General features: G+C 35.9%; 1 protein-coding gene and 1 pseudogene across 4 annotated transcripts in view; one reads left to right on the top strand and one right to left on the bottom strand.

The window, feature by feature from the left end:
* The window catches only part of CCSER1 (coiled-coil serine rich protein 1), a 728,492-nt gene that overhangs the window by 253,627 nt on the left and 454,479 nt on the right, over positions 1-20,386 (top strand). The window lies entirely within an intron of this gene.
* Positions 18,367-18,537, bottom strand: LOC116871933 (annotated as a pseudogene).

The following is a 20,386-nucleotide window of genomic DNA, read 5'->3' as shown; positions in this document are numbered from 1 at the left end:
TCTCTGCCGGTGGCCTTATTTTGTTCTGCTGTTGGGTATGAATTCCTCCATCTTGGCATTTTGTCTAAGTCTTAGCCTTCTCTCTGTGTTAGAAAAGGCAGTTATGGGGGGCCTGGATGGCTCAGTCATTCAGGCGTCTGCCTTTGGCTCAGGTCATGATCCTGGGGTCCTGGGATCCAGCCCCACATTGGGCTCTCTGCTCAGCCCAGAGCCTGCTCTACCTCTCCCTTTGCCTCTCCCCTTGCTTTTGTGCTCTCTCTCTCTGTCAAATGCATAAATAAAAAATCTTAAAAAGAAAAGCCAGTTATGTTCCCTGCCCCTGAAAGTAGTGGCCTTGTGAAGAAGAGGCCATGTAATGCCCAGGGTCTGGCACTTCAGGGAGTGTCTCCAGTGTGTGCTGCAAGACCTGTGCTGTTGTGTTTTGACTGCTCTGTCCTTTGGGCTAGTTTTCTGTAGAGGCTCTCCTTGCCTGCTGTGAGCAGTGTTTGTTCTCTGGCCTGAATATGGTGAGTTTAAACTAGGTGTGCTCTGATCTGCTTGTGAAATGAGACCTGATGCCAATTCCACCAGAACTGAGGCCTGCAGAACGCTCTGGTCAGAGACAAGGTACAGACAGAGGTTTGTGCTGGTCTTCTGGGGAAGGGGCCCATCACACTGGGACTGAGGCAAGCTTGACTGAGAAGGGCAGTGCCTTGGGAGCGGAGATAGCTGGGGCTTGGTGTAAGCAAGTCAGGCATTCACTGTTGGTGCTGCACTGCTCCCCTCAGGTGGCTCTGTGTTCATGCTGAAGGGTGTGGGAGGACAGTGGTGCTGGCCAAATCCTTTGTTCCCAGAGAGACATCTCAGTGAATAATCTCCCACCTGTGTGCTCCAGAAATACTTCAGTGTCTGCCCCGGGTTTGCTGTCGGTCTTCCAGCCAAGCCTGCTGACCTTTAACACACCACACTTTTGAGTCCTCCTGGTTGCAAGAACTCATGAAATTCAGCCCTTTTTTATTTTCCAAGCCGATGGCCATAGGGAAATATTTCCCGTGCATTAACCTGTGTGTTCCTCTTTCTCTCATCCTTGTCCATGGCCATGACTCCCTCCCCTCTGCAGCACCCCACACTCTCTTTCTCCCCTGAAGCACATCTGTCTCTGCACTCCTACCTTCCTCAGTGTGGCCTCGTTTCTCCCTTTAGTTGTGGAGTTTGTTCTGTCAGTCTTCAGATTGGTTTCTTGGGTATTTAGGATGATTTCATAGTTACCTAATTGTGTTAGTGGGACAAAATAACCCTAGGGTCCTCCTGCTGTGTACCCCCATCTTATAAAAAACAAATAAACTGGCTTTTTGTTAACTTTTCTAGTTGTTAGCACCACTTGTATAGATTTGCCTTTGACTTCATGCAAGAAACTGAAATTAACTTGTATTTATTTACCGAAGCAGCATTGTTTTAAGCATTGGTTCTCTTGTTTTGCTCTGCTTTTAAGCTCTAATTTGTAAACTCTTTGGATTATCGCTTTCAATCCTAACAATTCTCTGGAAAGTATTACCATTTTCACTTAATAAATGAAGGAGCAGAGACCCAGAAGAGTATTGTTTTTTGATCCAAGGTTAGAGAACTAGTAAGTGGCAGAACTAGGGTTTAAATTACACTGCTGTGACTTGATGCCTACCTCCTACACTTTTCACTCTACAAAGCTCTCAATGATGCTTAGTTTTCAGAAAGAGAAGTTCTAACGAAGGTGCGAAATGTTTTTTTGGAATACACTGTTGGGGTAATACTGTAGTAAGGATGCAGCTTTGACATTAGTTGTCATTTCAGGCATGGGTTTCATCTGCTGGAGCTATTGCACTTGACATACATGCTTTAGAGGTTAAGTATCTGTTATCTGCTTAGTGACCATTAGATGGCAGTCTTGTTCTGATAGTGATGATAGGAGCCTTGTCATGCAATTTGTATTCAGCTTTACAGTTTAAAAGGGATTTCAAATATGTTATCTCATCAAATTATCACAATAACACTCTGAAATAGGTGTTAATATATCCCAAGTACGTGGAAGAAGGAAATACTCTGTACTTAAATCTTAACTGAAGTTCACGCAGCTAATATTAATCCAGATCTTAATGTTAAATGACAGGTTCTTTTCACTATCTTTCTAGACTTTGCTGCTTCTAATTTTACATACAATTTCCGTATATTCAGTTACATACTTTCCAAAGCCGCTGAAAATCTTAGTAATGTCTTAGAAGAGGAGTAAGAGTATTGTTTCAACCAAACATGCTGAATGTGGTGAAAAATAAGGACTACTATCCAAAAAACAAGAGGAGAGGCAAAGAGCTTTCAAAAGTAGTCGTAAAACATAACAGTGTGGGTCCGTTTAATGTAGGAACACACATCTCCCATGTATTTCAGTAGGACATAAGGTATTACTGTATTACAGTCTTATTACTTCACTGCATTTTTAAAAATTAACATAAGCCCTGAATAGTCAAGGAAAATGTATATTCTGCATACTCTGGTAAGATGGACAACTATATAGTTCACTTTGGAACTTTATCTACCTGAATTGTTTCTTTTTAACCTTTAAAATGTTAAGAGGAAGATTTCATCAGTTCTTCATAAACTTTTTACTATCTGGAAATATTATTTCATAAAGATTGAATATTCTAAAATTTTGAATATATATTGTAATAATCCTAATGTAATTTTTATATTTTCCCTGTATTCCTTCCCCAAGTTCTTGCAAATGACTAACTAGATATAAAGAGAGTTGTATGAAAAGGTTTGTGAATTGTCGTCATTGAAAACGTAATAATTTATGGTCTGTCGATAGGGTATAGAGATCATGATATTACATTAACATAGACTATTCTGTTAGCAGTAACCCTTATTTTCGGGATAGACATTTCAATATTTTAATAGTTTTATTATTTAATAGTTTTATTAGTTCAGCTATTCAATAATTTAATAGTTTTGTTTACTTGTTTTGATCAGTTCATTAATCTACCAATTGATTAATTCATGAATTGGATAGTTTTCAATTCCCATTTTTCAAATATCAACTTATTCAAAATATGACATCCACCTGGTGCATTTTTTTCCATATTCAGTTCACTGTGTTAAAAGGGGTACTTAAATGGCTGCTTCCCATGAATGTTCAGAGTTGTAAAGGTCTTGTTCAAGGTCATTCAGTTAGTTTGTAGTAGAAACAGGCCTATTTTAAAAAGTTGACCAGCTCCATACACACAATTGCAATTAATTATTTTATTTCTTACTCTAACTGCCAACAGAGTAAATCATTTGTATTTGTGGATTTAAAAGTGCCTCTGGCTGTTTTGTCTTTCATACTATCCTATACTTTAGGAGGATTGCTTTGGCTACTAAGAGCTTTCAGATGGAATAATTTTCAAAATCTAATCAACTTTAGCTGTAAAATGTTTACACATTCTGACCTAATTTAATATTAAATGACAGCAATTTTAATGAAGTCATAGAATTTACTTGTAACCTGCTATTGTGGCGTTTCAAACTGTTATAAACTGTCTTCGGCAGTGCAAAAGATCACTCAGTGGTCCAAGTTCATTAGAGGATACAGTCAAAGGAAAATATTTCTTTCATTCAGCATGGTTTTCCTGTAGCAATTAGAAAGAAAATATGTGTCTCAATATAAAATTTCATGGCCTCTTACAATTAAGTGGTGACATCTCCATACAATTGCTTGAATAATGCCAACAACATCAGCTGTCATTGTCAAAATGAACAAGTAATTAAGAAAGCAAATGCTGGTCTTTCTTCTGAAGAAGTAGAATATTTATGTATTTAAAATTGTTCACCAATAAGAAAAATAACCACTGACATGAAAACATAATTTTCTACAGTGCCTGAGGCAGAAAAGAGAGAAATAATGAATATTTGCACTATTACGACAAATTAAATTGTGATTATACACACTAAAAACAGAGTTTCTGTTTGCTGGATATAAAATTTTAATAGCATCATTTTATCAGGTATTCTATAGCATCATACTCCTTTTATATATGTTCTGATTCCCATCTTATTAATCAAATTTCCAAGTTTACAGTGGAGTTGGGGAACTCTTATTCTTACGAGGACCACCTTTTCTATAACCAGACATCTTAGTGTGCTTGGATGACTTAAATAAGATCAAGATTTGTCTAAGTAATTAGTAGATTTGAGTGATACTGTGATACTTGTTTCACATGCTGGCTCCCCAGTCATTTGACAAGACTTTACTCAATTTATTCCTCACTGTGGTGAGGGAAAAATGCTACCTCCACTGAACATTGATTGTTTTTTGGAAGGGGATGAACAGATGAGGATTTATTGAGGTTTTTTAATTTGATTTAAGGCAAACCTTTCAATTTAGGGATTTGATCGGGATGGGGTAAAAATCATTTAGCTTAGGAGTGTAGAATTGGTGGAAGCAGCACGACAAGGATTTTGAGGTGAAAGGTTTAATGATTCTTAGGGCGTCATGTCTGTTGATGCTTTCTATTGTAGCATTGATGGGGCTTTAGGGAAATCCCTATAATGAACAATAACATTATTTGGAATAGTTAAGTTACTCCAATAAAGGCAAAGAAATAGTATAATGATGTTCATGTAGGCAGTCACGTGTTTGGGGTTTCAGTCTCCCCACTGAGTGAAACAGAAGGATAGACTATTTTTAACTGGAAGCATGATCAATCCAGATTTTGATGATTGTTTTGAGATGTCACAATCACATATCAAGTCATCATCTCATCATCCATGAAAGTCAGATTTTCCTTTTTTCTTTTTCCCCCCGCTGGGTGACCTTTTCTTTGCTGGATCATTTGATGGAGCAGCAGAGTGTAACATCACTTAAGATTCTAGAGATGACACATCTGAAGTCTGCAACACAAAAGAGTAAAAGAAAGATTCTGATCTGGGTTTGTTGTCCACTCTCAGCCAGGGGTCAAGAGTGCCCAGATTAAACAAGAATATTGATTCCATCCCCATTTTGAACTGCCCTCTGAACGAGATACGGGGTTGTTAACCAAACTACCTAATTTTCTGATACCTTTGTTTTAGGCAGGATATTTTGGACAACGGTATTTTCAGCCCAAGGCTCAACTAGATAGGAAGGGGCAATCTTTCCCAAACTAAAAAACTTTCTTACAAGTATGACCTATTCTCAGCATCCTAAAAATAACAGGATATATAAGACGTTTATCTGAGTGATGGATTAAACCAGTTTATCGTTACAAATTTGTCCATATTTAAAGAAGACTAAGAGGGGTGCCTGGGTGGCTCAGTGGGTTAAAGCCTCTGCCTTCGGTTCAGGTCATGATCCCAGGGTCTTGGGATCAAACCCTGCATTGGGCTCTCTGCTCAGCAGGGAGACTGCTTCCCTTCCTCTTTCTCTGCCTGCCTCTCTGCCTACTTGTGATCTCTGTCTGTCAAATAAATAAATAAATAAATAAAATCTTAAAAAAAAATAAAGAAGACTAAGAGACCAGAACAGAATGTTTTATTGTTTTCCTATAAGATTTTGTATGTTACTTAAATATTGCTCATAGAAACTGAAAGATCTGGGCTTTTTGAGGGGGAATTCTTGGCATTAGGAGTAACTTGGGTCTGCTCCCTCAGCTATAGTTTTCATAGATCGGGGGGAAAAATAATAATAAAAAAATGTTCAAAAGAAAATAGAAATGGAGGTTCTTCTTAGTAACATGTTTCATTGACTTGAAGATTCACATTATTTTACATTTTAATATCTCTGATGGCATGTTCATAATAAAGATATTTTTACCATTATGTCTTAGATTGACACTAATTTTGCTTTTCTTTTAAAGGGGTACATAAAATGTGTCTTGCCATCAATGGTGTCTTAGATTTAAAAAAAATATATGTTAGATAAGAAAAATAGGAATCTAAGAGACTATGGGGTGAAATACTAACCTCTGTGTCTATGATTTCAGACAGATCTCCTCCATTTAAAGGACCCAGAATAGCTCCCAGTTCCAATTGGGCTACTTAACAGAATCATGTTTGGTTTTACATTGTCTTATTATTTGCAAAGGAAAAACATTTATTTTTTAAAATATTTTATTTATTTATTTATTTGACAAACAGAGATCACAAGTAGGCAGAGAAGCAGGCAGAGAGAAAGAGAGGAGGAAGCAGGCTCCCTGCTGAGCAGAGAGCCTGATGTGGGGCTCTATCACAAGACCCTGGGATCATGACCTGAGCTGAAGACAGAGGCTTAACCCACTGAGCCACCCAGGCGCCCCAGAAAAGACATTTATTATCTTTAGTATAGTGTTACTACCTGCAGTACTTATACTTATCTACTGTGTATATGGAATGTATCGCATAGTTTATTGTTTTGTGCTTATTTATACATTTACAGGTTCATGTTTCTCCCTGCCCCTACTTACTGTGATCTCCATAATCCTTACATATAAGATATACTACCTGTGAAGAAGAGATTTCTGCTACTAAGAATTACTTTTTTCTATTATATTCTACATTTTTATCACACTGTGAAACTAAGAGAGGTCAACTTCAACCATCACTTAGAAATACTGACTCCAAAGTCTCTACCTTCTGCTCCAGTCTTTTTCATGATGCATAGATACGTGTATTTAACAGTCTGCTAGCAGTTTCATCTGATGTCAGTTATATGCTTTATATTTAATAGATTCAAGATTAACCTTATTCTTCCTGCCTCTTGATTTGTTCTTGTCCTTTTATTTTTTCTTGGTGAATGACAGTAATCGTGCAGACTACAAAATTTGAAACCCAGTGTCACTAGCATTAATTGATTGTACTTTTCAGCTATTTTAAATTCTACACCTTTCTCTCCACAGTTCCTGTTTCAGCCTTAATTCAGGCGAGCATTATTTTCCCCCAACTCTGTGTGACACAGTTGGTTTTTGAGTTCTCTTCTCTGTCTCCAGTGTACATTAGTGCCATGTTTTTTTCTTTCCGTGCCAGCTTTGATTCAGAACTCAGGGTCTCTTTCAGTTTTGCATTTCTTATCTCACTTCACAAAAATTTACCATCAAATGAAAACTTTCATGATGAAGGTTGACTTCATTTCAGATCTTGGAGTCGCCGGAAATAATCATCTATTGCAGGTGAGAGCACAGCAATTTAAAGTACACCAGGGGAAAGAGGATAGAGTATTCGAGAGTCCTATTTGCTCTCTCTTCCGGAGTTTCCTCCATTTCTTTTCAAGGGCCACATTCTTCTCCAAATTCTGACCCGTTTGTTCTTTTCCTTTATTTAACTCATGCAAAGCAGATAATCAGGGTACTCTCAGGCCCAGGGCTCAGTTGGCCCAAAGGCCCTCAAAAATGTTTTAGCAAACCATTTTCCCAAATAAAGCAGGGTTCTCTCCCAGCTGGATACTCAGAACTGCTGCGAGATGATTAATCTCCTCTGTCCTTACAAATGCTTGTCTCCTGTTGTATCTTGTAGGTTTGACCTCCTCTAATCCATTCTTCACACTGCCCACAAGGTGTGTAGCACATCAGCCTGATCTTGATCACTGACATATTTATAAATCTTTCAGTATTCTCTACTACTTTCATTATAAGTTCCAGTTTTGTTAATATGGCTTACAGATGCCCAGGCTTCAACTCTCACTGGTTGATTTTGTTTTTGTTTTTGTTTTTAACATACTAAGATGGACTCCCAGCAAATATTTACTAAGGTGTACTTTCTACTGTAGGATTATGGTAGCCAACAGGCCATATAGCCTTTGTCTAATGGAAAAGTCTTTTAAACAATTGCTACGGAAGAAAAGAGCAGTGTGCAGTGGAAGGATATAACAGTTTTAGTGGTGAGGGGCGATTTCCTGAGGTGGTTACATTTAAGCTTTCCCATGAAGGATGACTAGGTGTTGGGTGCAGGAAGTAGGGGGAAATGGTTTAGCAGATTGTGTGACAGACAGGAGGACTTCACGGAAGTGAAGCATGCATTGACAGAACGGGAGACAGTCGTGATAGATGAGTGACTTAAATGCACTAGTCTCACTCACCTCTGTGATGTTTCAGTGCTGCTTGACATACTCTTTCTTATTAACTATCAAAGTTCAATTGCAAAAAAAAAAAAAGTCAGAAAACTCCTGATTTATTTGAAGAGTGAATATGTGCTCATGATAAAAAAAAAAAGGTAATACTAGGCAATGATGATAAGGGCTAAGTAAATCTAAGATATTATATTCAAGGGGAAGGGATATTTATGCAGGCTGCTGTAGGTGGGAGAAGCTTTAGGAGAGGTTGTACTTGAACTGTACTTAAGTAGAATTTAATAAAGGCTGGAATGGGGAGGCATTCCATAAGCAGGAATCAATATAAAGTGATTAAAGAAATAAATGTTTAAGTATATCTAAAAAATAAGGTTAAACCAGCCTTCCAAAAGCAAAGATTACTTGGGTATTATACCTGTAATTTTAAATCCTGTTATTATTTTTTTCTCACATGTTTTTAAGTAGTCTAAAATAAAATAAGGCTTTGTTTTTGATTTGCTATAAAGTATTAAGTATATAAATATTTGAATTAAAAGATAACTTGTTCTTTTTATGACTCTGCTGATACATATCAATAAAAATCATCATAAGGTATTAACCAGGAATAATAGTTCTATGAATCGGGACTTAGCAATAATACGTTTCTAAATAATGCTTTACTTTTATTTTTAGCAGAATGGCTTTCAAGTTCTGAACAAACTTCTCTATGAAAATGTCTAAAAAATATCTTTTAAAATGTGTTTTATGGGACAAGAAAGTGATATATTTACAGAAAAAATAATAATCCTTAAGGGGAGATCTTTAAAAGTAGTTATCAAAGGCAACTTTCTTTCTAACCAGGCAGTAGCTAGCTTGTTAATGTGAAAGACCATTTTGGGGTTCTAGTAGCCAAATCTGTATTCATATTTTTTACCCTGGTAGAAACTAATACAGGCACTTTTTTTCTAGTTCAGTTGCTTAGTTTTTTGAGAATTCTTTCTCTAACACTGGGAATTAGGACAAAAGTTATTAAAGATTTTTTTAAAAGATCATATCATTTTAGAAAAGGAAGAGAGCTTAGATATGCTCTATCCCAATAATCTTTACAAACGAGGAAATTCAAACCATGAATAACATGACTTTGTATTATCTAACTTGCAATAAAAAAAAGGGATATAGGATGGAAGGATTTGAATTATATTTTTGGATATACATTTTAATAAAATTAATCAATATATTAAAATATAAGTGAAAGTTTTGTTAAGTGACTGTGAGTTTAGGTAATGTACTGCAAGCCCTTTTATGACACCTTTTAAAAATTGTGGTTGACTCTAGGGGTGCCTGTGTCCCTCATTTGGTTAAATGCGCAACTCTTGATTTTGGCTGAGGTCAGTGATCTCAAGAGTCCTGAGACTGAGCCCTGAGTGGGGCTCCATGCTCGTGGGGAGTCCATTTCTCTCCTTCTCCCTTTCCCTCTGCCCCTTGCCCCACTCATGGGCTTTCGTGTTCTCTCATTCTCTCTCTAAAAATGAACAAATCTCTAAAAAATCTTGTGGTTGACTTCACCTGACAGCTATAGTTCAGAGCTAGAGTGATTATTTTTATGAAACATCTTTAAATACCCAGTGAAAAGAAGACTACAATTTGAACAAAAACCTTAAGCAGGGTCGTTTCTTTAGCAACTCTATGATCTTGAGTGTACAGACACATAACCAAATGGAGATCTGAAATTCCAAGTGTAGTTTAAATTTGATTTTAATTATATTCGGTAATATATATTTATGTGTGCTAATTTTGAGCTTAGAGGCATGATGAGATTTTTGTTATTCTAGAATAAAGCAAACTATATTCTTAATGATTAGAATACAGTGTTAATCAGCCGCATTTTGCAATCTAGCTTTTATTATAGCCACCAGGAACAGAAACTCATTTCTGTAAGAAGCATACCTGTGGTTTTGTTTTATTAGCTAGATCTTTTACTACTGACTGGTCCTGCCTGACACAATTTGCAGATTTGATGCCCATAGGTTTAAGTCAAACTGCTGTTATAGATGGATTTGCTAATCTAACTTTAATTTTTCCTTTTCTGTCTTTATATTTATAATACCTCTCAGGAGATGCGTATACTTTCCAAGAGTACAAACGCTTTATCCTATAATGAGGAATGCAGAGTTGTTTTATTAGGCAGAATTTTACAGTTGAATCTGTCCTTTTTTGCCCCCCATCTTCATTACTGTCCTTCTCTGACCCATGTCCTTCTCTCTTTCCAACAAAAACGACAAAATTCTTTGATACATTTAGTAACAGAATTTTATGGGAAAATATATTTATTTTTCATGTAATAAAAAATTAAGGAAAAAAATGCGAAAATCAGAATGGCAAAGTGATGCCTTACATGAAGCACATTGGTAATAGTGAACGAAGTCTGCAGCCAGAGAATGCCTTCTCCTAGGGGAAATACTTTATGACACATACCTCATATTATTTACTTTAGGAGATGCTTCTTGTTTACCTCGTTTGTCTGTTACACACTTAGATGATCTTACCTTAGGCCTTTGAATTTATTCTCATATATTTGATTGCTTATTAATAATAAGTGTAGGCTTGGATGTCTGCATGGTAATGCTGCTCATTCTATGGTAGGTGCTGTTTAGCTTAGTGTTTACAAAATTAGACAGATGCTAAATGTGATTTAAAGTGTTCTCCTAATACTAAGGCTGTCAGAAAACTGCTTATTTCATGACAGATTGAGAATTAATAACAAAAATTATATATTCAAAATTCTGTGGCTATGGAAAAAATTTAAAAAACTAGGTAAATATCTTTTAGAAACATTTACAGTGAAGTTAATTTGTGTGTAACTAAAACAAGTCAAACTGAACACTTTGGTTTCTATTGTAAGTCAATATTTTGTTTTGTACATTGAGTTCAATGAATAGTTTTAAAATCTACTTAGAAGCTGTAGTAAAGAAAAGAAAGGCAGATACCCTATTCCCATAGACTTGCTCTGTGCTTTTTTGTTTACGATAGGAATAGTTGAGTGAGTGAGTAAGTGTGTGTGTGTGTCTGTGTGTGTGTGTGTGTGTGTTTTATCTTGGAGTCGGGGGAGAAGCAGGAGAGAAAGAAAGAAAGGATTAAATAATAAATGAACATGTAAACTCATTATGAAAATATAATGATAAAAAAGATTTAGCCTTAAGAAATATCATCCTTATAAAAAGATGACAATACATTCAGTGACCCATAGAATGTTGATTGGAAGTCTCTGAGAATAGTGATAGATCCTGAGGCATTTCAAATATATTTTATGGGGAAAACAAATTACACCTACATATATGCTTCTCTTTAACTGTGCAAGTTTGTTACAAAGCAAATTTCATTTATTAGATACTTGCTAGAGAATTATCATTTTGTCAGAGTGCTTTTGGGTGAAGAAAAATAATGTACTCATGCTCATTTACTCAGTTGCTTTAGAGAAGTAAAAGTCGCACTGAAAATAGAGTAAGTGGTATGGAATAAATCAACATTTAGGATTAGGTTGACTGTAAATTCTTCTTTTCTTTATTGGAAGTAAATGTCTTTATTAAAAATTACCATTTTATCCAAATAAGCTATATAGATACTCTATCTAAAAGGAGGGGAGCATAACTTTCCTTCCCTTAAGTGTGGGCTATGAATAATGCCTTACTTCCAAAAAGCACAGTATGGTAAGTGTGGGGGGAAAAAAAAAACCAACAACACTATATGGTTGATATGTTGTTGTGAGCATGGTACTTTACCCCCACAATCTTCCCTGGAAAGCCATAACCCCAAGCTAATCATGGCAAAAATTTCATAGAAATTTCAGTGAAGGAGACTTCTACAGTACACCTGAGCAATAGTCTTCAAAATTGGCAAGGTCGTCAAAACAAGGAGTTCTGCAATATTGTCAAAGCTAAGAGTAGCCGTATGAAACATGACAGCTAAATGTAATGTGGTATCTTGGAACAGAAAAAGGACATTAGGTAAAAACTAAGGGAATCTTCATAAACTATATTATTCAGTTTATAATATAACCGTATTATTTCATTTTGTAACAAATGTACTGTACTATTATAACATGTTAGTGATAGCACACCTTTTGTATAGGGGGATATAGGAACTCTGTACCATCTGCTTATTTTTCTGTAAGTTTAAAACTGGTATAAAAAAGTCTATTAACAGGGGCTCCTGGGTGGCTCAGTGGGTTAAATCCTCTGCTTTCTGCTCAGGTCATGATCCTCGAGCCCTGCGTCAGGCTCTCTGCTCCGCAGGGAGCCTGCTTCCTCCCCCCTCTCTCTCTGCCTGCCTCTCTGCCTACTTGTGATCTCTCTCTCTCTCTGTCAAATAAATAAAATCTTTAAAAATAAAGTCTATTAACAAAAAGAAAATATTACTTTAAAATTATTTGTTTAGTGTTCACTTTCAGAGGAATTATGGGTAGAATAAAGTGTTGATGAAAAAAGATAGAAGCACATTACCATTATGGAATGCTTACATTCTAAGGACAAAAGATCATTGGTTTACATGAAGAGCTGTTTTAATGGCACAGATCTGTTGGCAGTCCATCAGAAGATAAGCATTTGCATTAGTAAAATAACTGTATGCATAAAAAGTGAGTTTTTCCATGTAATCTTTATAATTACATATAGTATATAATTAAAGGGAGTAAGAGTATGTAAACTTATAATTCAGGAAAATATGATGCTATTATATCTTACTTCTTTTATTCCCAAGGTTGTAAAAACAGTGTTGATGAACAGAGTTTGAAGTAACACCTGGGATTTGGAAAATATTGTCAGAAGACTGCGTAAATGGTGTCAAACTGTTCTTGGTGACTTGATTTAAGAGAAAGGAATTATGTCAGACTATATTTTAAATGACATAAGCATATAGTGACTTACAACTAAAAAAACTTTAGGGTGAAAATTATTCCTACAATAAAAATAACATCAACATGTTTATGTTCATGCAGATTATGTGACTTGTCAAAATTTAAGCAATGTAATTATGCTTATGTTTGGCAAATGTGTGATTTGAATGGTTTGTAAATTAATTTTCAATTTTTAATTCTTTAGTTGGAATGAAGGTCATAGGAGTTGGAGGTAATAAACTTTACTCTGCTAGAATTATTGCTTAATATTTCACATCATTTTAACAGACAGTATGTGTTTAGCAAATATCTGTACTTTCATACATAATTCTTAAAATGACCCAATAGGTAAGAAAGGAGAATGAATCATTCATTAAATGAAAGCCAAACAACATTCTGTGAAAGCATAAAGATGGAATGATCAATTCTAATGTCCAGGGATGGGAAGTATTAGAGAAATCTCCAGTCTTTATGGATCAAGTCTGGAAAATCAAATGAGATATCCATGAGGCAAGAAGGTGGATGTGATATTTGTGCCAGATGTCTTCCAGACAGTACGGATGCTCAAGAAATTTTAGGAAAAATGTAAATACTGGTGGTAGTTACTGAATTGTACTTTTTACCTGGTGTACTTCTAAAGAGGGTTTCAATTCGTACTTATTTGTAAAAATTAATGAGATTGCAGTTACAATGTGGACTCATTTTATACATTGAATGAATTTCTGATAAATTGTGAAAATGAGTATTTACATATCAAGTTATATCTAACATTTGAATTTCTATTTCTGATGTATTCTCACTAGGGGAAAAAATGATCCCAACCCTACAGAAAGATGAAAAGTATAAGAAGGAGCTAAAAAATCATTTGTGACAATGTCAGAATTCATTTTCAAGGAGATTTCTGCCTTTGTGAGTGCAGTCTGTATGCATTCAAACCTCTAGTACTAACTCTGAGTGAAATTCATCAAAAAGGAAATCAATCCACATTATCTCAGTACTCTAAAAGCATATGTAAATTAAAATACATCACATAGCTAATTCCAATTTTATTGACAGATCTTACTGCTTCATAGGGATTTGAATATTTAAATATTTTAACAGCCTTACTGGTTCCTTTTCAGGAATGTCATTCTTCAGAAGTATGGCAAAATTCACCAGGTGTGAAAGCCATGCAGCAAACTTTTTTTCAAGGTGTTTTTTTTTTTTCCCAGTAAGTATGTGGTTCCTGTGTTTATGTATTCACACCCTATTTTTTTCCCTCAAAGGATTTAGTTATCCCTATAATAAATGTGTGTGTGTGTGTGTGTGTGTGTGTGTGTGTATGTGTGTGTGTGTGTAATTACTGACTAATGAATAGCAAGGTAATCTTTTGTACTTGACATACTGGTTTTAGGGAATTTTATTATGACAACATTTTCAGTATTGCCTGAGCTTGTAAAGGATTTGGAGATATTTTTAATACCTCTGTGATAATGAAAACAAGTTCCACCGATAGCGGAAATCCACATGAACATTATAAAGCATTAGAAGTGGAAATAATATTTTTTATGCATTATTACATGCATAAATCTAAATTTATGTTAAGTAAATTGTTCAAGTAAATTATCTTTTCTAGAAAAAAGGGAGAAGAAAATTTTGAGAGAAAATTATAAATAGTAATTAAAAAAATAGAACTCATGGAATTTGTTTTAATTTTAAGGAATTACATTTATGGACCGTGAATTTTATTTCTGTAATGCTAGTTTAAAGGAAGAAGGATTTCCTAAATGCTCACATTTTAATAGCTTAAATTTTGTGAGGGAGTAATGGATGGAGGATTGACATAAAGAAATGGGACGCTGAAAGAAAGATCCCTTGGAGCTGATTTTTCTCACGTTAAACACTTAATTTTTTTTTTAAAGGATAAAATTAATGCCTTGTTTTTAATTTCACAGGAGTTTCAGCTTACAGAGATGAATGGTTTGTTTCTTTTTAGATCTTTTCGTATCCCAAGGGAAGTAATGATTTCCTAGAATGTGCTCACTTTATTATCTGAATTCACTTGAATATCTCCGTCTACTCTACAGTGAAGTAAACATACAAACCTAGAAACAAAATGGAATGCAACGATAAGAATCTGAGATGTCTAAATGAGTAGATATAACTAGCTGGAGAGCATAAGAAAGTCATGAGCAAAGCATTATTGCCCAAAAAAGTAAGATAGTGAGTCTCTGCATTGCCACTCCCAAGTAAGTGTTATATGACTTGATGTTAGCGAGTCATTTGATGAATTTTATAAAAACAAACAAACAACAAACTAAACTCTTCCTTTGAGGAACCTTTCAAGTTAACTTACCTCTATGTTCACATAGGTAAATCTGATGACAGGACCTTAAACTCAGTGGTGACAGAGTCCTGTCACTATGACATAAAAACAGGTGTTTGCTAACACCTCAGTTTGGGAAGAAAAGTCATATTTCACTTGAAATTTCAGCTGTTACTGAAATTAAAGTCACTGTACTGACTAACTCTGTAAAGGGATTAATATGGTTGAAAAGGATGCATAAAACAAAGCCATAAGACTCATCTTTAGAATGCATTCTCTCCATCTCTAGGAAAACTCCACAAGTGCATGCCTGGCTTTTACGGGAATGGCTACAGTGGAGAGTCTTAGTGTGGGGGAAGATCTCCTGTTACTGATAGCTCAAGAAATAATAAAGTAATAAAGTAATGGGGGCGTGCCTGGTGGCCCAGTCAGTTAAGCATCCTGACTCTTGATTGTGGCTCAGGTTATGATCTCAGGATTGTGAGACTGAGCCCCCTGATGGTCTCCATGCTGGGCATGGAGCCTGCTTGAAATTTTCTCTCTGCTCCTCTCCTCTCAAAAATAAATAAGTAAATAAGTAAGTAAAAAAGTAATGAAATCCTGTGTCAGTTTCCTACTCACTCACATGGTGTTTGAGGTTCTTATTTTTATTTCTTAAAAGATTAACTTATTTATTTTAGAGAGAGAATGTTCATGAATGGGGGGAGAGTAAGGAGTGGGGAGAGCATGGTCAGGCTCACTCCACGCTGAGCTTGGAGATGGACCTGTGACACAGTCCCACCACCCAGAGCTCATGAAGTGAGCTGAAACCAAGAGTCACATGCTTAACCACTGAGCCACCCAGGTACCCCTCTTTGAGGTTTTTAAATCCCCCACCAGGTTAGTGATAATTGGATGAAGATGGAAATTAAGAAATGCTTCTTTCTGTACCCAGAGAGTATGCCAGAGTTAAAATGATAGTGGTTTGTTGCTTTTTATTAGCGGAATACCCATATATACTCAGTCTTTACCCATCTTCCAGGTTAGTTTAGGTAATGCTGTTTTGTCAGTGGGTGCCCTGTCTCAGCCCTGATGATTTAATTGAAATAAAGAGCATTTGCTTTTACCTCAAAGAAAGCTTTCATAAATCCCTTCTCTTCCCCCTAACATCTAAATGTTATGAATCCTACTACCGGCGTCGGGAAGCTGGATGTATGTGGTTTCCCAGTAGACCCTCTGCAGACCCTATGCCCATGAACACTAACGCAGGACCCCCTGGCATCCTTGATGATTCTTCTGCATGCCAGTTCACCTTTCTCATTCTGAAACCCCCAGAGCTCGCTGGGAGTCTGGCAACTGTGGATATTACTAGAGAATAAATTTGTTCTGGCACATAATATGTCCTGAAAAATTGTATTTTAAAGAAATGAATGAGGCATGCTGGGGTGGCTCAGTCGGTTAAATGTCTGCCTTTGGCTCAGGTCATGATCCCAGGATCCTGGGTCAAACCCCACATCAGGCTTCTTGCTCAGTGGGGAGTCTGGTTCTCCCTCTGTCTGCTGCTCCCCTGCTTGTGCTTTCTCTCTCTCTGACAAATAAATAAAATCTTTAAAAAATAAAGAAGTGAATGAATACTATTTGAATTGTTACACAATAGTGTAATTATTCAGTGTTTGTGGCATTAAACTTTTAAAATAATGATATAATATTTATGGTAGGAATCTTACTATTAAATAGAATAAGATCTTAATCAGAGATTGTTATGAAAATTATATTTTTGGTTTTAATAAACGAGAGAGAGGCTTAGCTTTTATTCTGCACAGTCTCCCATAGTGTTTTCTGTCTAGGATTAAATGCTCAGATTCTGAAATCAGCCAGCTGTTTTTGAAACCCACTTCTGACACAAACTCAGTGAACTTAACTAGTTAAGTACAGTGTAATTTTGTGTTGTTCAGTAAAATGAGCATAATATATGTCTAAATCATATTTCTAATGACAAACAATATCAATATTAAAATATTTAGCATTCAGTAAATGTGAGTTCTTGCTCCTTTTTCCTTGAATTTTTCATTTGATTTTCAGGAAAGTAGTTTCTTTTGTCTGTTTTTCTGTTTACCTTGAAGTCTTCTCTGCTGGGTACTTCTCATTTCCATATTATTTAAATATTTGGAGTGTTTTTAGGCTCAATTCCCAGACTTGTAATAACTTCTGCTTATACCTGTACCTTTGATTATTTCATCCAATGACCTAGCTTTATAAAAACCCCAGGTTTCTACCTCTAGCACATAAATCTGTCCTCTACTCCAGGCACATAATCTACCTGAGATCTTCTCTTGGATATTTATTAGACTGCTGAAATATGTCTTAAACAAAACTCCTTAGCCCCCCAAAATTTGCTTATTCATCTCAGCAAGTACTAAGTCCATTCTTTTCATTTGCCAAAGGTTAAAAACTTGTTGCCCTTTTCTCCTTGCTCTGTCTTAAATATGTAATCCCTTGATAAATTCTATAGGCCCTGGCAGTAGGGGTGAAATTGCTCATCATTGGCTCATGTACCAACGAGATGGCATGACCCATGTTACCTTCTTTTTTTTTTTTTAAAGATTTATCTATTTATTTTAGAGAGAAAATTCAGGGGGAGAGGCAGAAGGTGAGAGAGAGAGAGTCCTCAAGCAGATTCTTGGCTGAGTGCAGAGCCCAAAGCAGGGCTTGATGTTAGGACCTGAGATCATGACCTGGGCAGAAACCAAGAGTTGGACACTTAACTGATTGAGCCACCAGGTCCCCCCCATTATTACCTTCTTAGACAAACAATTCTTAAGGTCAGTGGACTCTTAAATATCCCCCAAAACCTTTTCTGGGATCCATGATGTCAAAACTATGTTCAGATTAACACCAAGGCACTAAAAATTTTGACATTTTCTTACCTGTGGAATGATAATAATAATAGTACCAAATCTTAGCTTTGTGTCTCACACAGTATACACAGTAAGTTTTGTTGAATAATTTATTAAAATATTACTGAATATGTTAAAGCTAATGAAAGAAATTGTGGGCTACATAGAAAGTTAGGTGTCCTGATATCCAGAATCGGGCTCTTCATCATAATGCTTATAGTCTCAAAGATAAAACACAGTAATTTCCTGGGACATGTGCTTAATGCTGGACTTCTGACAGTTTTCTATAATTTCTTTTTATAATGTCTTAATTTGTACCCTTTTACATAAAGATGCACTCTAATTTTATGCAAGAGGGCAGATAATGGAATTTGGGAATGAAAGAGTGTTCATATTTCGATTCTTTCATATATGCTGGCAAATTGTCTGTCAAGAGAATTAGGTACCACACTTGATCTTAGCCAAAAGGCCGAGAAGCAATGTCAAGAGAATTAGGTAAAATTATAGGTCAATAGCCATTTATGAGGAACTATTTTATCATCTCTTCTTTAGGATTATAACTATTTTCAAGTTTTTGGTATTTCAGTAATTACAAAAGCTTATATTACTTGAATTTACAACTTCTCACATGCAGCTGTAGTTGAATCAGCTTCTTAGTCTATTATTTGTCTTGTGTTTTCTTTTTTGAGTTTTATTTATCTTTTTTATCTGTAAGGTTATTCTTACTAGACTTACTTGTTCTCTAGGGATTTCAGATCATGTACGAGCTTTCCCATACCTTTCTGTTCTTCATTTGTATTTTGCTCTTAGAAATTAAGCAAAAGTAAGTTTGACATTTGATTTTCATATGAAAATATTATTGTAGATGGTTAAACAAGACAATGGTAAAATAATTTACTACTAGCTTCTCATACTTAAATAATTCTACGCTTCTCTGTTTTTACTTGCAAGCTGGATTTGTAACCATTTCCTGTGTCTAGGTATACTTAGACACTGGGCAATGTGGACACGATATTTACTAGGCTCACACCCCCACTAGAACATAAAATCTCTAAGTCTTCAGAATGTGTTGTGACTCCATTATGAACCATGGCAACTACGAAAACCCAGCCAAATAAAAGAAGTTCAAAAATATAATATTTGACTTCAGTATTAATGGATAAGGAGGAGTACTTTGGGGTGAGAAGGAGAGGAAAAGAAGCACCATATTAAAGGCAAGAGAATAATTTGGGAGAAGGAGCAGATACATGAAAGAGGTGCAGCAAGTCATCTGCTGTGATGTGTAAGGAGGATGGGAGATGAGCTCATGGCACTTGATTTGAGGAAGTTTATATTCTGGCCTAGGGAGTTTAGGCTTTATTTCTTGTGTACTTGAGGATTTCGTTAAGATTTTTCTATACAAGGGAGTACTATGATCAGAGTTGTGTTTTTTGTTTTTTTTTTTTAAAGGGAAAGTTTTCTTTTCTTTTTTTTTTTTTAAGATTTTATTTATTTGACACAGAGGGAGAGGGAATACAAGCAGGAGAGTGGTAGAGGGAGAAGCAGGCTCCTTGCTGAGCTGGGAGCCTGTTGTGGGGCTTGATCCCAGGACCCTGGGATCATGACCTGAACTGAAGGCAGTCGCTTAACAAACTGAGCCACCCAGGCACCCCCAAAGTTGTGTTTTGAGGGAGTCCAGTCCACTAGATTATCTTTTTCACTGAAACCTCCCAACTCCTGCTTCCTTCTTTTGTTCCTGGTCCCTTATCAGACACCCATGTGGTTAAAAGTGGCCTCTGTGTGACTGTGAATAGTGCTCTCGTAGTCTCATGTCTGGATCAGGAGCATTCTCATTTCTTCCTCTTCTTGGTTTTCATTTTGTTCTTTCACTAGATGCAAAAGTAATTTTTGACATTTTGAAGCTAAAATAAAACAGCATTAAAAATGTCTGAACAACAACAAGAACAACAACAACAAAATGTCTGAACAAGCAAACAGTAGTGTGCCTTACTCAACTTCACTAACTGTAGGTTCATTATTGTGAAGAGGCAAGGAAAGTGGCAAGTTTATATTCATAAAGAACAGGAAGAAATCCAAATTTACTTAAAACTTTTGTCAGATAATTTTCTGCCAACTTTTGTAGGCCTCTGCTCACTTAGTAATAAGTGGAGATTTAAAAATTATATTAATATTTAATGTTAATATTGAGGCATTCAATTCTAAATTAGTTTACTTCTTAGGGAAATGAAAATATAAAATAAAGGAACCAGAAGCTGTGTTTCTCCTAGAAAAGCTTTATTTGTGGAGGGATCTCACCTCTAAAAATTTATATCCTGTGACAGTTATTCATT

This window comes from Lontra canadensis, unplaced genomic scaffold (genome assembly GCF_010015895.1).
Source record: "Lontra canadensis isolate GAN:19392208 unplaced genomic scaffold, GSC_riverotter_1.0 scaffold1, whole genome shotgun sequence".
In the NCBI taxonomy this organism is placed as follows: Eukaryota; Metazoa; Chordata; class Mammalia; order Carnivora; family Mustelidae; genus Lontra; species Lontra canadensis.
This window is presented reverse-complemented; position numbering and strand designations above follow the sequence as displayed.